Here is a 21,773-nt window from a genome sequence, read left to right on the forward strand (position 1 = left end):
GGCCTGGCCTACAAAGCCTTGTTTAAGGAAGAGGTGAATGAATGATCAACAGCCATTGTGAAAGGATTCTGTTAATTTCCATAGTAAAGAGAATTGGCCTTTATTCCGTGCAGGAGGTAATATAGTCTGGCTCTTCAACCACCACTAGAGAAGGTTCCTTTTGCCTCTCTTTTTTTCACTGTAGTTGGCATTACAGAATATTTGCAATTAAAGTGTTTATGAGAGGACCTACTTACAAATTGAATGAAATCCAGCACCTGTGTAATCTTAAGATGTGATATTTCAGAGAGGCAGTCTAATGGATGTATTTGCTATCTCATCATCTAGACTATCTCAGTACTATCCTCATATTATGTAAGCTCAAGTAGAGTGCCTAGATATTATGCTCTCTGCTTGTTTGAAGTATTAATATAAGAACTATTTGATTAAACAGCATTTCTGTATCTCCTGTTAAAGTCACTGCCCAGTGTGTCATATAATATACTTTATGCATACCCCATGTTATTAATTCAAATGAGATTTGTTCAGAAAAAAATGTTTCAGGATATTATTTTTCTATCATCAAAGATGTAAATATATATACTTATAATACACACACATATATTTATATATATACATATATATATTCAACTATTTTTCTTTTTCACCTTAGCTACAAGAAAAATAAGCTGCCTGAAATCATGCTCTTTCTGAGGCTGTATTGTGAGTGGCTAAAATGATACACCCTGGTGCTAGGCTGCCTGGATTCAAATCCCAGAACCATCACTTATTAGGTGGAGACTTCACTTCTCTGTGTTGTGTTATTATGCCCATTTTATATATTAACTTCATTTCATGCCCTGTGCCTCAGTTTCCCCACAGGCAATATAAAGAAAATAACTAATTTGAGTAGGCCGTTTTTAGGATTAAAATTGTTAACTGCTAATTACTTAAAATAGTGCCTAGAACATAGGAAGCCCTTGATAAGTTACATCTGTTAGTATTTCTGCCTTCTTCAGACAATTCCAAGTCTGCTGTAGTTTCTAGTAGCCCTTTTACTTGTAAGTTTTATAAAGTCAGACAGAGCCTTATGCAGATTGCTCACCAATAAACTGCCAACCTCCAGCAGAATATCTAACATATAGCATGTCTTTAAAAACACGTATTGAGGGATCCCTGGGTGGCGCAGCGGTTTGGCGCCTGCCTTTGGCCCAGGGCGCGATCCTGGAGACCCGGGATCGAATCCCACATCGGGATCCCGGTGCATGGAGCCTGCTTCTCCCTCTGCCTGTGTCTCTGCCTCTCTCTCTCTCTCTCTCTGTGTGACTATCATAAATAAAAATAAAGATTTAAAAACACGTATTGAATAAAAAATGGAAGCTTCACTTACCAAGAGATAATAATCACACAGTGAAGCTTGACCCTCAGGTGGGGAACATGTCCAGAGAAGAAAGGTGAACCTTATGTAAGACGGAAAAATCTAGACCACAAATGCTGATGAAAGAATATTATACCAATCACATTTAGATATGCATTCAGTAGAGTTAGATCAGAGGTGATTAAAGGAGATTTCCAAAAGAGAGAGGATTTCCCTTAAAATTCACTTTAAAAATTCCTTAAAGAACACTTTTCACTGAGGTGGTATAGCCTCTGACTCTAGAACAAAAAAAAATTTGCATTCTACATAACGGCTGCAAAGAAGAATCAGAAACCCTTTCCTCTAGAAAGAGTTTATCATTCAAAATCTACGAGGAAGGTAGAGTCTAGTTACTGGCGAATTTTTAGGTGTTTTTGGTAACTATATGATAGACACAAAATGTCAGACATGTTCTTTTTCTCTAAGAATTTACTTTTAGTTTAGAAGCATTTTTACCTGAACATAGCATACATCTTGTTTGGATTTTACTTTTTTTTTTTTTAAGAGATCAATCGATCAATTATTTATTTATTTAGAGAGTGCATGAGTGGGAAGAGAAGCAGAAGGAGAGGCAGAGAGAGAATCTCTAGTAGACTGTGCTGAGCACAGAGCCCATTATGGGGCTCCATCCCAGGATCCTGAGACAATGACCTGAACTGAAATCAAAAGTTGATGGTTAACTGACTCAGCTACCCAGGCATCCCAGATTTTACCTTTCTAATATAATCATATCAGTGGGTATCAGAGTAAATTGATGGGATTTCAGGTTGCAAAGGAAAGGGCTATTACCTCAAACTGTACATTCTCTCAGAAATTTAACATGAAAACTGAACTGTCCAAGAAAAAAAATCTAACTTTTCAAAAACCATTCTACAGTTATCCAGACATCACATAAATTACATCTTGCCAAATGTTAGAAATAAAGTTCTGGTCCTGTCATAAACATGTCTAAGAAATTATACAGTATTTAACTAATTGAAAACCAAGTCTTACCTGCTACCCACCCTTACCCTGTAACAGGAACAATGTGCTTTGTTGCAGGATTATTGCAGGGGTTAATGTCTACCCACTAGAAATGAAAAAGTGAGTAAGGTAATGATGGCAAAGCCAGCTGAAAAGTTTTCACTCCTAAAGTTAGCTCTCCAAATGGCTCCAAATTTAAAGAAAGCCATCTAGACAACAGAATGGACACTTTCAGCTCTGTAGTAAGAAGGTACTGCAGAAATCTAAATGATTCAAGTTACATCTTTCTAATGTTCTATGACATTATAAAACTTGATTACTGTGTTGTGTTACCACGCCCATGTCAAATATTAATTTCATTTCTCTCCTTCTTTCTGTTTTGATCATTCCACAAAATTATAGGTCTAAAAGAGAAGCTGATTTTTTCACCATTTAACTAGACTCTGTTAAGATTCCCAATTTTGATGTGATTTTGAGAGTCATTGCAAAGTGAAATACCCATCATTTTGACAGCTTTAGATTCCTAAAGTTTACAAAATGTACAACGTTTGTAATTTTTTTAACATGTAATGAGATAAATGGGTTATCTCTTCTCTTTGTGAATGGGTTTTTTCCTGTAAGAAATTGAAGATTGCTTTAATACACCTTGAGACTTAAATGATGAAGGAAGAACAGGGATATGTATTAAGATTTCATTAAATGTCAGGCACTGTGCTTGATTCTTTGTAACAGATTATATCATGCAATTGTTACAACAACCTTCTGTGATTTGTATTATGTTCTATTGTATAGATTGAGAAATGGGGGCTTAGCAAAACTAGATACCTTATCAAAAGTCATGCAGCTAGCAAGTGGCAGAAGCAGGCTTTCCTTTCCAACCTAGGTCTTCCAACTGTATGTCTAGCGCCTTTCCCACAATATTACACATGCACAAACAGATCATGAAGAGACCCTCAGCCTGACCTATACTCTGCTAATCTAGCACTTACCACCAAATAAATGGTCAGGATTCATCCCACCTGAATATGGTCATCATGCATAAATAACTCTTGCTTAATTTGTCCTTGACAGCATTCCCGGTGGGCTGACCAAAAGAGGTTCAAATAAGAGAATTGCTTTCAGACAGAGAAGGTATACAGACAATGACTATGTGTGAAAAATCTCTGATTGGATCTACAATTAAAAAGGACTTAGAGCAGTACCTATTGACTAAGGATGTAATGCAGAAGAATTCAATACATCTCATTTCTGGGTTTATCTTGATCTATCTGCAGAGTAAACATTATTTACATCAATCCTTCTGAAAGACATATGAGACAGGTACTATGATTATCTGCATTTTTTTTTTAGATTATCTCAAGAAACCAGCACTTCTGAAAGACATATGAGACAGGTACTATGATTATCTGCATTTTTTTAGATTATCTAAAGAAACCAGCATTTAAAATAAACTAAGTGCTTTGCCCAGGGTCACACAGCTAAACCTCTGTACTAACATTAAAATCTTTGTGTTCAAGTTCTAGTTCTTTTCTTGGAGTTCCTGAAACATTTCTTCTTTCCATCAATTCATTTCACAGTCACCCCTATGAGTCCTTCACCATATCCCTATGGGTCCCTTAGCACACTTCACCTCACTTTGCTTCTCACCCACTCCACTTACTGAAATTCTCCCTCCTGCTCTTAGATCTTCTTGCAGTCTGCACAATGATCCCACAGGATGTTTCCTCTAGCAGTATTGCCTAATCAAAGAGCTCCTCAAATCCTTCTCTTCCAGAAACATTCTCCAAGCACTTGAAATAAAAACCAGTATTTCACTTTTTTATTATAATGCATAGTTTAGACTCTAGACATTCTCATGCTAATAGCCACACAAAATGACAGTTATCCTTTTGTATATTGATCTGATAAATTTATTTAATATTTGAACACTTTGTTATTTTTGAGTTCACAGCTTTTAAAGGCTAATAATTGTACCCTGATCAAATAATTAAGATAAAAAAATAATTAAGATAACTTTGTACACAGACCATTACTAGGCCCCTCATATGAGGGTGGATGCTAAATAAGCCAAATGGCAACTAGGTCACATTTATCTGCAGATGGAGTTCCCAGTGACATTGATCTATGATTAAAAAAACATGTATTTGACACCTATTATGTTTAACATCCTTTGCTAAGTACTCATGGGCTCTAAAGTGAAACATTAATTAAGCATTCCCTAACTTATCTGGTTTAGTTCTTCTCAAGTTGAATGTGACTGCAGGTATGACAGGTGACCCTTCTGCCCATTTCTTCTTTTACATTAAAGGGATGAGATGATTCTCAAAGTCTTTTTAAGTTGTATAGGTCTATGATTCAATGTGGTTGTGTCACTCCTTAAATTGAGAAGTCTTATCTCTTGACTTTCCAAAATAGATAAGGTTTCATCTTTATAGGTATAGAACTTAAAAAACTTATCTTAAAATGATGCATGGATGACAAGAACTATTTTGGATGTACTGTGAATTTCTCTTAGCAGTATTTTGATTTAAGTATAAAAGAATCATAAACATGAGGATTATATTTCTCCAAAAATAAAACATGCCTAAGTCTCAGATGATATTTTCTTGGCAAAATGTATTTAGGATTTTATTAAATCCAAGACATTTGAAAAGTCAGATCATATGTTGAGAACAAGATATTCACACAAGACCTATACCTATAAAATGAAGTAAATTGAGGCAATTTGTTGGGTAAGACAGGCTAAGGAGTGCTGTTGCTTTTATTCCCCCAATAGTACAGTAAAAGTAAATCTGATACTTAAAAGTCTATTTCAAGGCCCAAATCACAAAGATCTTGCTACTCCCCACATCCATCCTCATCCACACTGTATAGGCTTCTTTGCCCAAAAGTTAAACAAATTCCCCTACACCGTTTGCCTCCTGATTGATCATTTCTCTCAGTTTGGCTTAACCGGACATGGCTCTTTCCTAAGTTTTCATGTTCCTTCAAGAATAGAAGGGTACACACCACATATTTCAGGGTTTCCAAGCAACTCTAAGCTCATGACTATCCCATCTTCAAAAAAACAAACAAATCAATCTGTTCCCTTGAAATTCTTGCTAATTGAGTATACATTCTTTACACATTTTTGACATTATCTTTTATTATCCTCCTGGTTATTCCTTTGATTCAATGTAATCTTTGGCACCTACTCAAATCATTTATTTCCTATTATTCTGAGTAATGTCATCATCTACTGAACTCACTCAAACCTGAATGCAAATAATCTTTGAATTTATCTTCTCCTTTATTCCACTCATACCCTTTTCATGGACCCATGCTCCACGTGTGAAATCAGAAATGGTTCTCTCTACTCTGATACCACACTTTGTCTTTCCACAAGTCTTTTCAATTTCATAGATTCCAATTGACAGGTCTTTCACTTTCTCCCTATTAGCCACGATTTCCTTCTTTCTCCTCTATGTCTATGATTCATCACTTCACAACTCCTTTCATGACACTATTCTTGCAAACATCTCAGTTTTTAATTAATTCAACTAGGTTGAGACTGCTGTTTAGTAAATCACCCAAATGGACATTAAACTAGTAGTTAAGTTCTCCCCTTCCTTTCCTGACTTCTAATAAGAAGAGAAGCAATTAAGTCACATGGCAATATTAACCATTCCTTCTTCAAGCCATGTCTCCCTTACAACCTCAACTCCTCTAATCTATTTTTTTCAATAAAGAAAAAACAATTTATCAGAGAGGTAATCCTTCAAATTTTAGAGAAAGTACAGAGAAAAAAAAAGATGATCTTTGTATACTTTACAGCTTTAGAGTGGAATTGAAATCCCTTCTCCTCTACAGAGAATTGAGAAATGGCATTTTTTTTTTACCCATGAACTTCAGAAGCCTGTAAGCCCTAAAAGATGAAGGGCAAGACTCTCTTATTCTTCTCTGCAAATTTAGAACCCAGCACAAAACTAACACATAGTAGAGATTCAAACAATATTCACTGAATTCACAAATAAATGATTGGGTAATTATCAAGGAATTTCTGACAAATATATTTGTAACTTCAAACCTGTAGCTAATTGCTACAGTTGCACACTCATCATATGTTCAGACCAGGTTTTTGTGTCAGCAAACTATCCCAAACCATTTTCATGTGTCTCTGGTTTTAATATAACTCAAAATACATTCTGTCAAATATAATGCTCCATGGATTTTAAACACAAGATTCTTTCAAGGGAAATGTAATCCTAATGTTTATGATTAATTTACACTTAAGTCATCAAAACATCATTTAAGCATCCCCTTTGCTATCTAATTTTGTGTTCCCCTAACTGGATAACTGTTTATATGCTTAAGCCAAAATTATTATTTGCCCTTAATTTTTAGATAATTGTCTCAATTATACACTTTGTATGTTGTGTGTAGACAGGCCACAATCAAATACAAATCAAATACACTCTAATTTCAGGATACTTCAGTTTTTATATTTGAGGATAAAGACTTACATAAGAGAATTAAAATAGAAAAGAGAAGTTAAAAAAGCATTCTTTTAAATAAGTCACTTACTGGTTAATGTATAATCCATATAAGTTATCCTTAATACAAAAAATCTTTTGATCTGTTTAGTTGTTTTGCTATTGCTTATTTTAAAATAAATCAATTGTCAAGTCTCAAAAAAAAAGAGTCTAGTATTGCAAATAGAAAATCAAGTTGGGATACTAAAAGTTGTTAAGACATTGATGGTGAACTAGAGAAGAAATTAAATTTTCCTAGAATTTATTTTTTCTTGTCTTTAAGTGCTTTTCCATGCAACTCTTACCTGTGTCTTTCCTTTCCCTTCTCACTGACTCTGCTGACCATACTGGCTTGACAGTTCAAATGCATTTCTTTCTTAAGACCTATGCCTATTCCATCCTGTCTCCTGAAGGCTTTCCTCCAGACAGTCACATGGCTCATCTAAATTGGGTTTCTATTCCAAAATTGCAAATATTACTGATGAAAAAATAAATGATAATGTTACCTATAGTGTTTACTCTGATTAAAAGATGGAGGGAATATTTATCAATTCTGCTTCACATATGTATGGTTTCAAAATATTCAAAGGCAAGAGAAAGCACATTAAATTACTTTGTTGTTTTGTTACACAAACAGGAAAGGTAGGCATTTGGACTCCTGGCTATGTAGATAATGGAATGTTCTGATCTAGATATATACTAATATAGGTAAAAACTGACCTCTTTTTAATTATATTCAATAATATAAACTGTGGTTTTACTAAAACAGTATTTTCACATTTTAGGGTAAAAGAAAAAAATATTATTCACATCCAAAATGCACTGCCTTATTTTTTTCTAAATGCCATGGAGATTATGGTAGAAACTAATGGGGTAGGGAGGGACATACAGGCTACTTTAAGTATTTTTCCTTAAAATTTTATCCAATTCTTATTATCCAACTTTTATTAGCATCTAAATAAATTATATAAAATAATAATACCCATCAATCTCAAACATTTACTAGGTTCCATGGACTTTGTGTTCTAAGTGTTTTATGTATATTTCCTATTTAATCCTCAAATCAAGCAAGAAAACTAAGACTCAGAAAGTTTAACTAACTTGCTCAAGGTTATCTGATTTGTTCTGAAGGAGACTGGCTTCCTTGTCATTCTGCAGTAATGAATAATTTACCCAGCACAATATTCCCGTAGGTGTCAATGCTGCATCTTCATACACAAAGCAAAGCACTAATGTGGTCCAATCTCTATACACTAATCTAGGTATGAATATTTCTTGGAAACTATTAAAAATACTGATAAAATATATTTCTGTTGATGTTATTTCACGAAATAAAGGAATAAACTGGCATTTGAATTTTTAGTGTAAATTTGCAGAACTTTTCTTAAGCAAAAAGTATATGAATACAATAAAGACATATGACCCAAGTGCTATGAAATGTTCTAAACTAGGGGCTGAGAAGATTGATTAATTTATTTGAGACTCTTATTGAGTACTTACAACATCTTTGAATATAGGTGAGACAGTGCCTGCCACAGAATCAGACTCCATAACTGTTTGTTGAATGAGTAAATAAGAGAGACACATTTCTCATAGTCTGTGTTAATAAGGGAAACATATATACAAACACATGATTAAAAAGCAATATGGACAGAACCAAAGGAGGACATGAGAGATAGCAGCTAAATCTCAGAGGTCCTCTAACTTCGGCAAAATGTAGTATAAAGTTAGTTTTGCGTAAATGGAGTTCAATAATCCTAAAATACTCTAATCAAACTCTAATAGGCACTTACGGAAAGGCCTGTTACGTGTTCTTTTTCTACTCATCTACTTATCTACTATTTAAAGAGAAAATAAAATTTAAATACATCACAGTTTTACAAAATTTAGGATTATTGAAGATATTTATACCACACTTACCTAAAAACAAATATATTACTTGATTTTTCTGTGAAACTTGTGGTGGATGAAGAACAATAAATCTATTTTCCTGTTTAAAGATCTTAATGTAATTGAAAGAGAATTAGGCTATGTTGTTTTTGAGTGTGTGATTCTGGTTCATTTAAACATTGGTTCTCTGGCTTTGTATGAAACCATTCTCCTTATGTACTTTCATACTCATTTACTTAACTGCCAACAAATATTTACTTATCACCTACTGTGTACCAGGAAAAAAAAAAGATGGAATCTATAGTTTTATATACAAAGTAAAAGAAAGATACTCTCTGGCAAGTTTAATATACAAGAATATTGGTCAGAATAGTTCTTAGAGGCTTTACTACATGTGTAAGAAAGATTAATCCAGAAAGAAGATATTTAGGAAATAGAGTGAATACATAATAAGGCCTTTTTCTAATTAAATGATGATCTTTAAAAATTACATCCTTAATAAGTTGCAGTAAGCTTCACAAGATACTATAAATATCAACACGTGAGGTAGTTCTGGGCTTATTGTACATTCAGGACAAGACAGATAAAAGTGCGATTATGTTTTGTTTGAGCAAATTCATAGATTTTGATAAATTTCAGACAAATAGGAAAGACAGTCTAATAAATTATTTTGACAGAGATATGACCCACAGTTTTGGTGTTTGATTACCCCGGTCCCCAGCTTTTCCTTTACTCTTTTGCCCCATATTTGAGCAATAAGAACCCAAAACCCCATTCCAACTCCATCTACTAACCACAGTAAAAACTCAAAGCACCAGTGTCCCTCCTGTTTCGCTCCCAGATGAACTGGAGTTCTCTTTCGGAAACTCTTTTGATGCTTACTTATATGCCTAACAACCTCTGCTTTCTATCTTTTTGGTACCTATGTGTCATTCTGCCCATTATCCATAAAGGCTTGAGGGGTTAATAGCTACCCAGCATCCAGCAGGGGATTCTGAGTATTCAAATCAAACAGAAGCCCTCCCAACAAATCTATCTAAAATTTCAACTTACTCCACACAATCCAATTTTTCCTCCATTGCTTTATTTTTCAGTAGCATTTATTACCACCTGACATACAACAGATTTTTACTTATGGTTTTTCTTAATCTTTTATCATATGTTTTTCCTATTAAAATATAAGCTTATGAAACTAGCCCTTTATCTGATACATCATTTGCAAATATCTTCTCCCATTCTGTAGCTTATCTTTTAGTTTTGTTGACTGTATCCTTTGCTGTGCAAAAGCTTATCTTGATGAAGTCCCAATAGTTCATTTTTGCTTTTGTTTCTTTTGCCTTAGTGGATGTATCTTGCAAGAAGTTACTATGGCCGAGTTCAAAAAGGGTGTTGCCTGTGTTCTCCTCTAGGATTTTGATGGAATCTTGTCTCACATTTAGATCTTTCATCCATTTTGAGTTTATCTTTGTGTATGGTATAAGAGAGTGGTCTAGTTTCATTCTTCTGCATGTGGATGTCCAAGTTTCCCAGCACCATTTATTGAAGAGACTGTCTTTCTTCCAATGGATAGTCTTTCCTCCTTTATCAAATATTAGTTGCCCATAAAGTTGAGGGTCCACTTCTGGATTCTCTATTCTGTTCCATTGATCTATGTGTCTGTTTTTGTGCCAGTACCACACTGTCTTGATGACCACAGCTTTGTAGTACAACCTGAAATCTGGCATTGTGATGCCCCCAGATATGGTTTGCTTTTTTAAAATTGCCCTGGCTATTCGGGGTCTTTTCTGATTCTATACAAATCTTAAAATAATTTGTTCTAACTCTCTGAAGAAAGTCCATGGTATTTTGATAGGGATTGCATTAAACATGTAAATTGCCCTGGGTAACATTGACATTTTCACAATATTAACTCTGCCAATCCATGAGCATGGAATATTTTTCCATCTCTTTGTGTCTTCCTCAATTTCTTTCAGAAGTGTTCTATAGTTTTTAGGGTATAGATCCTTTACCTCTTTGGTTAGGTTTATTCCTAGGTATCTTATGCTTTTGGGTGCAATTGTAAATGGGATTGACTCCTTAATTTCTCTTTCTTCAGTCTCATTGTTAGTGTATAGAAATGCCACTGATTTCTGGGCATTGATTTTGTATCCTGCCCGCTGCCAAATTGCTGTATGAGTTCTAGCAATCTTGGGGTGGAGGCTTTTGGGTTTTCTATGTAGAGTATCATGTCATCAGCGAAGAGGGAGAGTTTGACTTCTTCTTTGCCAATTTGAATGCCTTTAATGTCTTTTTGTTGTCTGATTGCTGAGGCTAGGACTTCCAGTACTATGTTGAATAGCAGTGGTGAGAGTGGACATCCCTGTCTTGTTCCTGATCTTAGGGGAAAGGCTCCCAGTGCTTCCTCATTGAGAATGATATTTGCTGTGGGCTTTTCGTAGATGGCTTTTAAGATGTTGAAGAATGTTCCCTCGATCCCTACACTCTGAAGAGTTTTGTCAGGAATGGATGCTGTATTTTGTTAAATGCTTTCTCTGCATCTAATGAGAGGATCATATGGTTCTTGGTTTTTCTCTTGCTGATATGATGAATCACATTGATTGTTTTACGAGTGTTGAACTAGCCTTGTGTCCCGGGAATAACTTATTAAACTCAACACCAAAGAAACAAACAATCCAATCATGAAATGGGCAAAAGACATGAACAGAAATCTCACAGAGGAAGACATAGACATGGCCAACACGCACATGAGAAAATGCTCTGCATCGCCATCAGGGAAATACAAATCAAAACCACAATGAGATACCACCTCACAATAGTGAGAATGGGGAAAATTAACAAGGCAGGAAACCACAAATGTTGGAGAGGATGCGGAGAAAAAGGAACCCTCTTACACTGTTGATGGGAATGTGAAATGGTGCAGCCACTCTGGAAAACTGTGTGGAGGTTCCTCAAAAAGTTAAAAATAGACCTGCCCTACGACCCAGCAATTGCACTGTTGAGGATTTACCCCAAAGTTACAGATGCAATGAAACGCCGGGACACCTGCACCCCGATGTTTATAGCAGCAATGACCACAATAGCCAAACTGTGGAAGGCGCCTTGGTCTCCATCGAAAGATGAATGGATAAAGAAGATGTGGTTTATGTATACAATGGAATATTACTCAGCCATTAGAAATGACAAATACCCACCATTTGCTTCAACGTGATGGAACTGGAGGGTATTATGCGGAGTGAAATAAGTCAATCGGAGAAGGACAAACATTATATGTTCTCATTCATTTGGCGAATATAAATAATAGTGAAAGGGAATAGAAGGGAAGGGAGAAGAAATGGGTAGGAAATATCAGAAAGGGAGACAAAACATAAAGACTCCTAACTCTGGGAAATGAACTAGGGGTGGTGGAAGGGGAGGAGGGCAGGGGGTGGGAGTGAATGGGTGACGGGCACTGAGGGGGACACTTGACGGGGTGAGCACTGGGTGTTATTCTGTATGTTGGCAAATTGAACACCAATAAAAATAAATTTATTAAAAAAATAAGCTTATGACAAGCAATATTATTACCTGTTTATTTATCTAGAGCCTAGAACAGTGCTTAACAGCACACATTCAGTATTTGTAGAATGCAATGATGAAAAATATATACCAAGTCAACATAAACAAAAGGAAAGACCAATAATCAACAAGGAATTTAAAATACTAAACAAAAATATGTCCTTTTTCTCACCTTCAAGCACCTTCAAACTTGAGATGCGTTTACTGGTGAATTTTCCAAATTCTTACAGAATAAGTTTTATGTCATAAAAGTTATTTCAGAAAATATAAATAAAGAGGGAAAGTTTTCAGACTTATTAGAACATTAATCTCCTCTTGAAATCAGTTGAAGGCAATAGAAAAAGGAAATCATATTCCATTAATACTTATTCACATGGATGCAAATTTTCTAAATAAATACTGTATCAGGTAATTGAATTCTTCTTTACTGTGCACAAGTAGAATCTAAATGAGAAACACCAGAGTTCTTCAACAGCAGCATATTTGCCAATAAGGTCATTCACTTTATTAATGAACTATAAGAAAAAAGTAACAGAAATTCAGGGGAAAAATTAAAGGGAAATTAAGTAATGTTAATTACTAATTAATGTTAATTATGTTAACACTCTGGAAAAAATTTCTAAAAGGCAATTTCCTCACGCTAATAAAATACAGTTGCCAGGGTTCCTGGGTGGCTCAGTCAGTTAAGCATCTACCTTTTGGCTCAGGGCATGATCCCAATCAGCAAGGAGCCTGCTTCTTCCTCTCCTCCCTGCTCCTGTTCTCTCTTGCTATCTCTGTGTCTCTTTCTCTCTCAATCAAATAAGTAAATAAATAAATAAACTCTTAAAAAAATACAGCTGCCAATTTTATAGCAAACACTGTATTATTTTAATAGGGAAATTTCAGAAGCATTTTTTTTAACTCTGGAAATAAGTCAAGGATGATTATTAAACCATGATTGAACAACATAACACTAAGGGTTATGGGCAAAGTAATCAAGCAAGAAAAAAAAAGAGGTCAGGAGAAGACAATATTGACATTTGCATATGTTATAATTTACACAGAAGATTCTGAAGAATCAATAAACTATTGGAAATATGAGATAAGTCAATTGGCTGACACAAGGCTGATTATATATATTATATACATATAAGTGTATACATATATGGCTGATTGTATATATACACATATATACACATGCTGATAGTATGTCAGCCAACTGACTGATCTCTTATATATCCAGTAGTTTATATATATCTATAAATATAGATATCTCAATATTTCTCTACTTCCATAATAAATTGAAAAAATGTAATAAAAATACAGATGTAGTTTATAATAGCAAAAAAAAAAAATAGACCCTCAGAAATAGCCAATTCTATTAAAGGAAAAAAAGAAGGCCTGATAAAATGGGAGTATTATACCATGTTCATGCATAGTCCATCCTATCATTAAAAAGCCGTCAGTTCTCTCCAAATAAATCTGTATTACTTAAATGCAATTTCAACTGAAATCCAAGCAGAATTTTTGGAGGAAGTTGGTGAATGGTTTTAAAAATTTATGGAAGAAAAACTGGACAGAAATATCTAGGCCAATTTGTGAAAGAGTAAGACTTTACACTACTCTATCATTTCCACTAGCTCCATCTATTATGATACTTTGGGACCTAGGTTTTATTTCAATAGCTACACTGCTTAAAATTCTACCAACTGCTTAAATTTTCTTTTCATATTTCAAGGATTAGGTGCAGAAGAGGCAACAGGCAGTCTGTGCTCTGTTTACCCTCTGATCTTCCCCTTTACAACACTGTTATAAATATTCATCTATTCTTGTGTATGTATCTATATAGTTTTCTATAATATGATTTGTCACAAGCTTTTTTCTTTATAAAGTATAAAATTTTTAAATATTCTCAAATATTTTTAAGGATAGATAATATAAACTAAGTGAGTCCAACTGATAAGATCCTTGATTTTACCTACAACACACTCCTCTGAACAAGATTTTCTCCTGAGATTCTGAGAATGCAGTATATGGTGTTCTACTCTTGTAGCCTGAGTTCTGTCATCTGAAGTTCACAGAGTAAGGAGCAAGATTCTTGATGTAACAAACAAAACTCCCTATCACAGATGCTTGCCTAGTTCTCTCCTTTTCTTTTCACTCCTTGAATTTCACTGTATCTCACAGACATAAATACAATGATGCTGATAGTTCCTGAATTTAATCTGTAAAATGAAAGAGTTTTAATATGTTATTTCAAGCTTCTATAATTCTATCTAACTGTATATGGTCAGCACATGAAAATCATGAGATTGAGATTTATACTTGATCTTTGTACCATATTTTTTAGCTTTATATGGCAATAAAAATCATAAATAAAAATAGTTTTGTAACTATAAATTTATATCTGCTAACTCATCTTTATATTTTGTCTTCCATCCAAAGCAATTTCAAAAGCCTCTTGTAATGTCTTTGTTACAGGACTAGAACATCAAGATGCACAAACTATTTAGTGAATAGCAAAGTAGTATTTTATTTAGCACAGAATTAATCTATAAACGCACTTACCATGTATTACATATTGTAAGCAGCTTCAATATGGTTTGTAAACATTTAATCCAGGTTTTTAAGAAAGACTTCCATTATGCATTCTTTTCTCCATTCTCTTAATAGTCTGTCACTCAGACTTCCTTAATTCAAATTGTTATTACATCTTACTGTTATTTCTAATTCTTAAAGGTGCTTAAAGCAGCTTTCCATTTAAAGGCATAGTCTCTGAAGACAGTCACTTCAGTTTTATTTTTTATTCTTTTAGGTATTTAAATTCTGGAATAGTTTTTGACAATGCATTTTGCATAACTAAATGATGAGGTGTTTTTTAAAAGAGAGAAATAAGCACAACCTTCTGTGAAGTAATAATACCATTTCCCAAGTGTGTATGGATTTTCATTTAAAATGTAAAGCTATTGGGATCCCTGGGTGGTACAGCGGTTTGGCGCCTGCCTTTGGCCCAGGGCGCGATCCTGGAGACCCGGGATCGAATCCCACATCAGGCTCCCGGTGCATGGAGCCTGCTTCTCCCTCTGCCTGTGTCTCTGCCCCCCTCTCTCTCTCTCTCTGTGACTATCATAAATAAATAAAAATTAAAAAAAATAAAATAAAATAAAATGTAAAGCTATTAAAAGGAGAACTCCGACCACTCACTGTACTTTGAAAAAAAATTCTGGATCAAAACAGAAAACATGTAGCCTCTTTAAATCCTCCATACCAATACAATAAATATATGATTATTAATAATCATATCAAGAAATAAATGCTAAATTTACAATAGACATTCAGAGAAATAAGCAAAGTCAACATGAACTGACATTTAAATTGTGCCTTCTTTAGTTTTTGAATTGACAATAAAATTTTTATTTTTTTTATTTTTTATTTTTTTTATTTATTTTTTATTGGTGTTCAATTTACTAACATACAGAATAACCCCCAGTACCCGTCACCCATTCACTCCCACCCCCCGCCCTTCTCCCCTTCCACCACCCCTAGTTCGTTTCCCAGAGTTAGCAGTCTTTACGTTCTGTCTCCCTTTCTGAGATTTCCCACACATTTCTTCTCCCTTCCCTTATATTCCCTTTCACTATTATTTATATGCTGAGTGAAGTAAGTCAGTCGGTGAAGGACAAACATTATATGTACTCATTCATTTGGGGAATATAAAAAATAGACAATAAAATTTTTAAAAGGCATATGAACTTTAATTGCTATTTACTATTAACTTAGGTTTCCTCGTCGGGCTCCCTGCATGGAGCCTGCTTCTCTCTCTGTCTGTGTCTCTACCTCTCTCTCTCTCTGTGTGTCTGTCATAAATAAACAAAAAATCTTTTAAAAAAATAAAATAAATTAAAAAAAAACAACTTAGGTTTCCTTGGTAGTTGTATGCTAATTTATTTACACATAGCTCTCAAAGTTTAAATCACTTAGATATTTAGGATTTTTGTCGTAATTTTCTTATGTGTCATGTGGCTTGATTAGACAAGCTTTGTTTTGCACTCTTCTTTTAAAACTAACAGCCACTTCAGTATTCCCATCAAGTTCTTAAATATAATCAGAGTGATTTATCTATTGATAGGTTTTAACTTCATCTATGGCTCCATAAAATATATTATTTCTCTCTTCTTCCGAATATTTACTCCTTTCATGGAAGAAAAGAGAAATTAAAGACTGAATGATTAAGCTTTTTAAAAAGCAATTCTTACTGTTAACGGAAGAGAAATGAAATAGGAAAGCATGACAAAGAACTAAAAATTATCTGATTATCTACTGTGTTAAATTTGTATTTCCTTTATTGTATCAAAATAGCACCAGAAAAAAAAAAAAAAGCACCAGAGGTTTTCTTTCCACTAATTCCAAAAACATTTCTACAAGCAAAATAAAAATGTAAAATCAACACTGTCATAATATTAGTCTTATACCCTCAGGCATAAGAAAATGAAAGCTCTCTATTTCATTCTTTTCCCTCTCAAGCCTTGACTTACTTTCACCATTAAATTTTAGGAAGCCATTTTTGTGGTTCTTAAATGTTTATAAATTTTCCTCCATATTCATTCTGATCTATATTTACAAACAGGAATAAATTATAATAATATGAAAGGATAACTAACAAATTTTGATGCCCAGTTTGAAGAAAGTTATACAAAATTATTCTTCTGTAATACAAATGTTAGTATACAAAAATGTAATTAAATTTTAGTTTCACTATGAAGTATATGAAAATCTTAAATATTATTTTTGGAATAAAAATATGCCATGAGTTGAAAAGGAAGTAAAGTACTGAGTGAAAAAATGCAGATTAGTGAAGTTCAAGTAAATAAGTCAGTTTCTAAAGAATAGGGTTCACAGTAACAATGTAAATAGAATTCTATGTGTTAATTGTACGTTTTTGTTCCTACATTTGACCTTATTAATTTTAAATATCTTGATGTTTTAACATGGTATAATTCTTGATGATGTGACTCTTTTCTAAATCAAACAAAATAGTAAAGATGTTGAGGGGGTTCCTATATTTCTTGGGAGAAAATCCATTTTAAGATGACTGAAAGTATAGGTTTTTGAATATCTAGTCCTTATAGCATTTATAATAAATGAAACATCACCTTAAGCTAGAATTAAGAATCTAGTATTTTAATCCACTCTACCAGGTTGAGGGAAACTTTTTTTTTTTTTTTGAGATTTATTTCCTTATTTTAAAGAGAGAGTGAATGTGCATCCACAAGCAGGGGGAGGGGCAGAAGAAGAGGGTGAGACAGAGGGAGAAAAGCAGACTCCCTGCTGAGTACTGACTCTGATATGGAGCTTGATCCCACAACCCTGAGATGAAGAGCTAAGCTGAAATCAAGAGTCAGACATTTAACTGACTGAGCCACCCAGGCACTTCTGGTTAAGGGAACCTTAATGAGCCTACATTCTAAATAGCAACTGAAAAAGAAGCCATTTATTCATTTAGTGTCTATATAATATTTAACATTTAGAATGTTTTCAATATGTATATATTTTAAAATCTGTGGCAATGAAGACATATATGAAAATAAAGTCAGTGTTTTATTTCATGTAATCCTTTGTATTGTAACTGTACATATAAGATTTTCATTATAAGTGGCTAAATGAAAAATACTGCATGTATTTCCAAAAAGTTAGAAAACAAATAGAAGATAAAATATCTAAAAATATAGAAACAAGAATATAACTAGGAATAAGTAAGAAATACACCGGAAATATCTAATATTTCTTAAATATTAAATTTCAATATTGTAATAACAATTTTTTCTAAATGTATAAATTCAATATTAATAAAACCTTAAAATATATTTTTTCTAAATCTGACAACCTTACTGTAAAATGTATATAAAAATAATTGTAATTATTTCTAAAAATAGGTGGGTAATGCTGAAAAAATAACATGAGATGGGGGACTCACTCTGCCTGATAATAACATTATTAAGCTAATATTTTACATGCTTTGGTACTGGACATAGATTAATTAGTAAAACAAATCAAGAAATATAACCATAGGTATAGTGAAAAATACTATAAGTTAAAGGTGCTGCTTCAAATATGACATTGAAAGATGAATTTAATACCTTTTCTTTTTATTTGAATTGTTTTGTCGAGTGTGTATATTTTTAAAATAATATGTGTATATAATTATCAGGAAACTTATTTATACATATAACATATATAGACACATATATACATATGACATAGTATATTAACATATACATGTATAAAAACTTAAAAAACTATACAAAAAATATACGTCTCCATACTAATACGTATAAATATATATAAAATATGTATTTATATATGCAAATATGCACCCATATACACATACACCTGTGTCAAAGAGGAATAAATAAAAGTTCTTTAAAATATATTAAATATATTGCTTTATGATAATATTTCTAGTTTGTTTTGGATTTCTGTTTTTTGTTTTGCCTCAAGGAAATTGCACATAATATAATCTTAAACTCAAGATTTGAACAAGAAAAATTTTCAGGAGGAATAACATTCGATCCTTTTTCATTTTCCACTCAAATTACAGCAATGTAATGGTAAGAGAAAAAGTTTCTAAAAAGACTATCAATGAGAAAACTATATAGACTTTATTTAGAAATTCAGATAATATTATTTAAATATTATAATTAATATAATCAATAGATAAATAATTTTAAAGCATAATCAAAATCTTTAAATAGACTGAAAATACACTTTCTACAATGATGAGATATTCTGGAATTACAAAGAAAATAAAAATAAAAGAATTTTGCTAATGATTTAAGAAAGTAGCACATCTAACATAAGGATTCTGATTGGATAATAAGGTAACAATAATCCTTTGTGGATTGAGACACTCTACTCCAAAATGAGATATTAATAATAAAATTTAGATAAAATATAAGCAAATAGACTGATAGCTCTGATACAAAAAATACAAATAGGCAAAGAACCTACCCAAATTTCATGGAGTTTAATTCCAGACAGGATATATACCATTGGTCTCCAAGTTCATTTACTCTTGGAAAAATAAAGCTTTCTGTTTTAAAAGAAAAAAAAAGCTTATTTTAAAGACAGGGAGAGAGTCCTCTTATACTACATGTTAATGATTTCAATATAAACGAATCCAAAATATATGGATTGAGTTTCCTTCCAAAAGCACATGGCTTATAAGTTAAAGGAAAACTCCTGAGGCTACATGTTTTATCAAACCTAGAACAAACTAAAATAGTTTTAAGAGGTAAAAAAAATCCTGAAATTGTAGCCAAAGATACCCATCCCTGAATTAAACAAAGCACCAGGACCATAAAATTCTATTTACACTATTCAGAAGAGAATAGCATGAGAAAACCCAACAATTAATAGAAGGTAAAATACACTTCAGGAAATTCTGAAGTTATTTTCTCTTCCAAACACATATTGTATTTATAACACTTAAGAAAAAAATGTCATCAAAGCTTCAAGGAATTTAGGCACATAAAAAGAAATCACTCTATAATGTAATAATATTCCAAATGAACGATGGTGATAATTTGGCCCTCTGCTTCATTAAGATGCCTTTTTCTTTCATTAACACCTATTCTCTACTCTCCATGTCCTAGACTCACACCACCACTTCCCAACACACACAAACACACACACGATACATTTTTTGCTTCTTTAGAACATGTCAAAGTATATCAATGATTTTAACGCTGTGGTGATTTTGTAATTGGTCAACTAGCTTAGCTGAACTACGTATCTCAGAATTTCTAACTCTATATGTTTCATTACGGGGTCCACAAGAGAGGTTTTTGTGGGAGGTTTTGAAGGTTGGAAGGAAAGAAATAGTCATCTTGTTGCTGATCTTCTGGCTCACCTCCTGGACATGAGTGAGTAGTCAGGCCTAGAACTCTTCCATTTTTTCCTTTACTGTCCCATTTCCAACTCCTGGGGCAAGAGTCTGTGTTTAGCTCTATGATCGAGAGACCTGATTTCTGTAAGAGACCCACACCATCCAGGTCAGAGGCAATAAAAACTGACAGATTTCAGTCCAAACTCATGGGCTTTTTCTTGTTCTCCCCATTGTGTGTTTGTGTTTCTAGCTTGTTCTTTCTCTCCTGCATTCTATACTTCCATTTCCTTTCTTAGGACTACAAGATCCATCACGATACATGAAAATAAAAGTTCTACAGGGGCTGTTTAACCAGCTGCCACAATTGTATTAGGTCAAATTCCTGAAGCAAAATAGCTAACATACACATACACACACACCTCCTCCTGTTTCTCTAATTGAACCTTGACTGATACAGACATTGAGAACAGAAGTCTCACAAGAGATAGATGGGTAGTTTATTTGGGAATCAGAAAACCCCTCCAATGCAGTACTATTTACACAGCTATACACACAGCTGATTTTCAGCTTTAACTCTGAAAATGTGTAAGCAACAAGTATTTCTTCAGATGCAGATGTTTATTAGAAGTGCTTGAAAATTCTACTCAGTATTCTTTTAGTTGCAAGTGATAGAAACCAAACTTAAACTAGCTTAGGAAATCTACTGAGTTGTGGAAGCAAATTATAGGAAAGCCAGGAAAAATAGAAATAGGAATTGAGATATTATTAAACTTTCACTGATCTCTAGATTGATCTTCTCTATTTCAGCTTCTGTCTCTCAAACTGACCTTTCTAAGAAAGCTTTAAAAAGATACTGGTACTTTCAGGTTTTACATGTGTAAAACCATAGATGTAACTCCAGAAAAGAAAGGGGCTCTTTCAGCTCCTGCTCAAAAATCTTGGTGGAGGCCTCTAATAAGCCTCTATAAGATTTAGGGAGGAAAAGGAGAGAAACTAAGTACTAGTTGGCAGATCCCAGCAGAACTACAGGATTCAGGAAAGGGGTATATTTCCTCAAGTAAGACGAGGTTATGGGTATCAGAAGAAGAAAGGAAGGGGTACAGAATTCAAAAACTACAAATATCCAAGACGCTGGGTTCATACTAATCATAATGAATAAATTTCTTTCAAGGTTTTGCCTGCTTTCTCTCACATATAAGAATTATTATAGGGGCATTTTGGTGGCTAGCTGTTTGAGTATTTGCCTTTGGCTTAGGTCATGATCCCAGTGCCCTGGGATTGAGCCCCATGTCGCACTCCCTGCTCAGTTGGGAGTCTGCTTCTCCCTCTTCCTCTGCCCCCTCCAGCTTGTACTCACTCTTTCTCTCTCAAATAAATAAAATATTTAAGAAAAAGAGTTACTTACTATAAAACATGCCTTATACAGAATAGCAGGATTATTCATGATAATGCAAACATTTAAAAAGGGTCATAGCTAACAAATTAATGTCACTCTGATGGAAAGTCTATGCCCTTAGTTAGTCTCTGTTGATAGATCACCTTGTTTAACACATTTTTCAATCATTTGAACCAGGCCAAAGATATATGTTTA

General features: G+C 33.6%; 1 protein-coding gene across 8 annotated transcripts in view; it reads right to left on the reverse strand.

Annotated features, from left to right (window-relative positions):
• ANGPT1 (angiopoietin 1) overlaps positions 1-21,773 on the reverse strand; it is a 356,306-nt gene that overhangs the window by 299,443 nt on the left and 35,090 nt on the right. The window contains exon 2 of one of the 8 annotated variants that reach the window (XM_072774228.1): positions 19,306-19,387. The exons of the other annotated variants lie outside the window; for them this stretch is intronic. The gene's annotated coding sequence lies outside the window, so the exon portion shown is untranslated. The remainder of the gene's footprint in view (positions 1-19,305; positions 19,388-21,773) is intronic. 8 annotated transcript variants of the gene reach the window in all.

Source organism: Canis lupus, chromosome 14 (genome assembly GCF_048164855.1).
Source record: "Canis lupus baileyi chromosome 14, mCanLup2.hap1, whole genome shotgun sequence".
In the NCBI taxonomy this organism is placed as follows: Eukaryota; Metazoa; Chordata; class Mammalia; order Carnivora; family Canidae; genus Canis; species Canis lupus.